At 43.9% G+C, this 5,099-nt stretch overlaps 1 long non-coding RNA gene and 1 other non-coding gene across 2 annotated transcripts; both read left to right on the forward strand.

The window, feature by feature from the left end:
* LOC111651066 (uncharacterized) lies at window positions 1-3,047 on the forward strand. Its single transcript, XR_002760476.2, has 3 exons — window positions 1-92; window positions 559-720; window positions 1,450-3,047. It is a non-coding gene; the product is annotated as an uncharacterized LOC111651066 (long non-coding RNA).
* Window positions 3,048-4,459: 1,412 nt separating this feature from the next.
* trnas-uga (transfer RNA serine (anticodon UGA)) lies at window positions 4,460-4,541 on the forward strand. Its single transcript has one exon. It is a non-coding gene; the product is annotated as a tRNA-Ser (tRNA).
* Window positions 4,542-5,099: the final 558 nt, after the last annotated feature.

A 5,099-nucleotide genomic window follows, 5' to 3' on the forward strand; every position in this document is an offset into this window, starting at 1 on the left:
CGGGTGGAGTTCATCCTCTCCTTCATCCATCACATAGCGGAGGATGAGGACCACTCTGACGGAGTGGTGGCCAACGCAGCCGGACTCATCGGGTGAGTCTCAGGTGTCTCAGGTGTGTCTGTTGGTCTGTGAAGAGAAATCATGCACCACTCTGACAGTGTGATGTACGACCAACCACAACATCTGAGACCAACACACACACACTGACACACACTGACATGATTGACAGATGGTTCCTCCAATCAGCTGCCCAGGTGCTTTCAAACAGTTCCAGATGTTCTGACTCTCAAACATCTGGGTTTTTGCCTCGATTATCCTTTTATATGAAGGATGAATTTTACCCAGAATAAAAACTGAAAAGTGCAAATGGAGAAAAAAAAAAGTTAATTTAGTTTCACATCATCAGTTTCTCGTTCGGTTCAGATGTTTCTTCTTTCTTAGTCATTTATAATTTTAAGTTTTTTCCACTTTGTTTTAAGGTTCCCGTTTTTCCTCGACTTTCAGTTGTTTGTAGTTGACCTGTGTTGATATCGTGTGTGTGTGTGTGTGTGTTCTCAGCGACCTGTGCACAGCGTTCGGTAAAGACGTGATGAAGCTGGTCGAGGTTCGTCCGCTCATCAACGACCTGCTGACGGAGGGTCGACGCTCCAAAACCAACAAGACCAAGACGCTGGCCACCTGGGCCACCAAGGAGCTCCGCAAGCTCAAGAGCCAGGCCTGGTCAGAGACACACACAGCGCACGCACACAAACACACACTCACACTCACGTGTATACGCTCGTACACACACTAGCAGAGTGATGAGCTGCTGTGGGCGGGGCCAGAAGAAAACACCTGGTTTAGACACTTTTAAAAGCGTCACTGAAACAATCCAACATCTGTTTAGATGAATCTTCATGTAGAATATTTTCTGCGCTTTATCTTCCAGTGAAAACAGAACTTTCCTTTGACATATTTTCTCAACCGCTGAACTGCTGTATTCCTGCGCACACGCACCTACAGAGTGCACTCCGGTCGTTACGCCGCAGGTCAGCTGAGCGAACCAGAAAGAGCTAAACTTCACTTTGTTTTGGCGGGAAAATAAAGATGAAAATCTTTTACATGAAGCTTCATTTAAACAGATGTTAGTGTTTCAGTGACGTCTTTTAAAAGTGTCTAAAACAGGTGTTTTCTTCTGGCCCCGCCCACAGCAGCTCCTCCTGCTGCTCCTCGAAACTGAATCTACTGCAGGAAACACTCTGACTGAACATGACGACCTCACATAACCCCACGACTGATAACATGAACTATCACTTTAATTCTCCAGTAAAGCAGCAGCTGGTCACATGACACACCTGGACTCTGTACCTAAGCAGTGTGTTTGTTGGTCTAATGTGTGATGTACGACCTGGACCTCTGAGAGCAGCACTCAGGGTCTGAGTCTCATCGCTGCCTCTTCTGCTCTTTCAGATTGTTGCTGGTCGGGGAAAAGAGAGAGAGCTGAGAGATCGACATCAGTGAACAATGAGGACAAATTGCCCCACTGGAATTAACTCTTCTGTCTTTGTCTCGAGCGTCCGGTCGAAGCAGAAGTCGAGTGAGATGAGTGTGTGTGAGAGAGAGAGAGACGTGTGAGCGAATGAGCGAGCGAGCGAGAGATGATGACATCACACCACCCTCAGATCCAGCAGGCGACGACTACCCCCTCCTCTCCCCTCCTCCTCCTTCTGGATGGCCTGTGGACTGGACTCTGACTCCCCCCCTCCCCCCTTTCAAATAAAAACAAACTCACCTTCGAGCCCACCCCCCTCCTCCTCCCACAATCCACCTCTCTCGCTGTAGCTGGGCTCTCCTGCGACATCACGATGACGTCACCGACCTGCCGCCGCCCCCCCCCAATCGCGGGGGGAGGGGAGGAGGAGGGGAAATGGATAAAAACACGACGAGAAAATAAAAGACTTGAGTGGAATCAGATCCGAGACTTTGTGGACTTCTGTGGAAAACTTCAGATTTTTGTTGCTCTTATTTTTTCTTCTTCTTCTTCCGAGCACTAAAAACAGCAACGGAGCTCTGACGGATGCAAACACCTCCACCTGCTCAGTCTGCAGCGTCCCATGCTCCAAACAACAACAGCACTAAATTCCTTCAAAATAAAAGTCCAAACCCATCGGGGAATCCTCAGAGGAGCGAGTGCCAAATGGAAAATAAAGCGACCTCTGACCCGAGCGGTGTGAGCTGCTGGTGAAGCGTTTCACTTTTGATTTCCCGCTGCACTTGGTTTGGGGACGGGTCACTCACCGTTTTTGCTTGTTTAAAAAAAGATTCAGAGAATTGAAGACGTTTGTATAAGGTTATATTTTTCCATTGCTATGATGAACATAAAGCTGAAAAAAAAAAACAATAAAATGATATGAAACATTCCCCAAGCAGTTCTGGTGATTTCGGTCTTTCCTGTCGTCTGTTGGACTCCTGGACTGATCAAACGTTCTGGACTTTGCTGATTGGAAGCTGAACTTTGGCTCTTGAGTTCGGTGGCCGCCTCCCACTGTTGGTTTGTTTACTCGACGCCACAAAGAACCATGATTTTTTTTTTTTTTTGTTGTTTGTTTTTTAACTCACTTCATGGCTTGTTTGGTAGCAGCAGCTCGGCCGTCGCTCCTCGCAGACGGATTTTTTTTTTTGGGACGTTGAGTTTGTAGTTGGTCTGAAAATCACGTCTGACATGAAGTTTAGACGCTGCAGAAACCTGCGAGCACGCTCAGTGCCACCCGCCCGCCTCCACCACTCCACATCTGGATCGCTTCACTTTCAGTAACGATAATCAAACATGAAACCAGAGGAAAAAAACTGGAGTTTAAATTTAACTTTGAGTTGACAGTGAAGTGTGTCCAGCCACGGAGGGCTTTTATTTTGTGGAGGTGCGGCAGCTGTGAGAGGAACATACTTCCTGTGTTGACATGATGAACCTGGCAACTCGATTATTACTGAATTGTGAATCATTTAAAGCCGATCTGCTTTTTATTTCATATTCAACTTTAGTGAACTAATAAAGTCTATATTGTACTGAATGATCTGCTGCTGCTTCTTTGGGGGGGGGGGTTTATTTATCTGTTGTGAAGGACAATTGTTGGACAGATTCACCAGTTTCAATATTTATAATCTTTAATAAAATCTATAAAGCACTTGGTTTCCCAGGTGTGTAGCCACACCTCCTCAGGTGTTTGTCCTCCACACACACACACTCCACTTGTAGCCTTAACTCCCATAATTCCTTTTGCTGTTACAGGCACCTGGATCAAGTGGGTCAGGAGCTTTAATCCCCTTCAGAATAAAGCAACATCCTGTCTGCTCTGCTCACTTCCTTTTCACATGTAGACAAAACTACTTACACCATGTAAACCTCATTAAGCTCAACACCTGACTACCAGGTGACCCTAAAGCCTCAAGTACATCTATCTCCACTGGTTTTGGAAATTGAATTAATTGCAAAGTTTTAGTAATAAAATACAATTTAGACCATAATTACAATAAAATTAAGTGACTAATGACTAAACTATATTTAATTAAAAGTCAGGCTGAAGATGAAGATTAAGTTGACTGTAAATTCTAATATATGTTTGTACATGAAATATTACCGTTATGACACATTTGTTTAATTTAATGTTTGTTAAACACAATCAGAAACCTGGTGCTTTTATATCACATAACATATTTTCTGTGAACAGGATGTAGAATTAAATGCTCAAATCAGAGGGTCATGTGACACAGGTAGTTTTCTTGGGAGTATTTTCTGTTTGGTACTTCCGGTTTCTGTTATCTCACGTCTTGACGTTTTTTGTTTTGTGTGGGTTTTTTTTTTAACTTTATTTATTTATATTTATACTTGGCAACAGTCAAAAAGGCACAAAACACATTAAGGATAAATGCAGAAAACAATAGGAACAACTGAGGAGCAGTTGTAAGGATAGAAAGAAAGATCAGAGGAAAGAAAATTAAAGAATAAATGAGAAAATTAAAGAAAAAAACCAAAAATGAATAAACAATTAAACATAAAATAAACATAAAGGGACAAAACGATCAGTCAGGCATTAAAGTGCATAAATATTCATACAGATTAGTATCGTAGCATTTCACATATTTTTTATTTTATATTATTTTATTTAAATAATCATCAAATGTAGGTGTGGTTTTTAAGAAACGGCATTTATGTATAAAGTGTTTTGCTAAAAGCATTAAATTATTATATATTTTTATATGTTAGAGTCAGAATAGTGTGATTATTACATGTTTTCTAAAACTGCTTCCCTCCTGGTTTAATACAACAAACTGAATAAAGTGTCGAAAGTATCTGAACCAACAGCAGCCGGTCTGGAACCACCTGGTCCAGGATCAGCTGGTCTCAGGTGCAGCCAGGTACAGTCAGGATCAGCTGGTCTCAGGTCCAGCCAGGATCAGCTGGTCTCAGGTGCAGCCAGGAGCAGCTGTGATGGCCGAGTGGTTAAGGCGTTGGACTTGAAATCCAATGGGGTTTCCCCGCGCAGGTTCGAACCCTGCTCGCAGCGATGGATCTGGTTTTGGAGACACATTAACTCTGGCGGGAAAATCGTGATATCTGTAGACTTAAAATATCAAGTAAAAATAAATCTAATACAAAAGTCAGAAACATAAACATTCAACACCTGTGGTCACGTGATGACACCTGACAGTTCCAGTCCTTGAAGAAGACCAGCGAAACAGTGGAAAGCTCAGTGAGTGGATGTTGGGTCAGGACAGGTGAGCTCACCTGGTCCGTCACAGAACTGCTCAGATTCAGTTAATCAACAATATGTGAACTGATCATCTTTTATTATCTACAGTTTGACCGAACAATCAATTAATCGATCATGTTAGTAACTGAGTCAGAGCCAGATGTTTGTGACAGAGAGAGAGAGAGGTGGTAGAGAGACCTCCGGCTGTGACTGAGGCTCTCCGGTACCGGGAAGTGTGCCGCTGTGTGGAGGTTTCGGTTTCGGTCCATCGTTCACGCTGCGCACGAGCCTCCGTTTATCAATCAGCACCGATCGATTATTGATGCCAACGCTGCGCAGCCGCCCCGCGCGCCCCCTCCACCCCCCACCCCC

This window comes from Seriola lalandi, unplaced genomic scaffold (assembly GCF_002814215.2).
Source record: "Seriola lalandi dorsalis isolate HSWRI2012SDOR001 ecotype SW California unplaced genomic scaffold, Sedor1 jcf7180002053338, whole genome shotgun sequence".
Taxonomy (NCBI): Eukaryota; Metazoa; Chordata; class Actinopteri; order Carangiformes; family Carangidae; genus Seriola; species Seriola lalandi.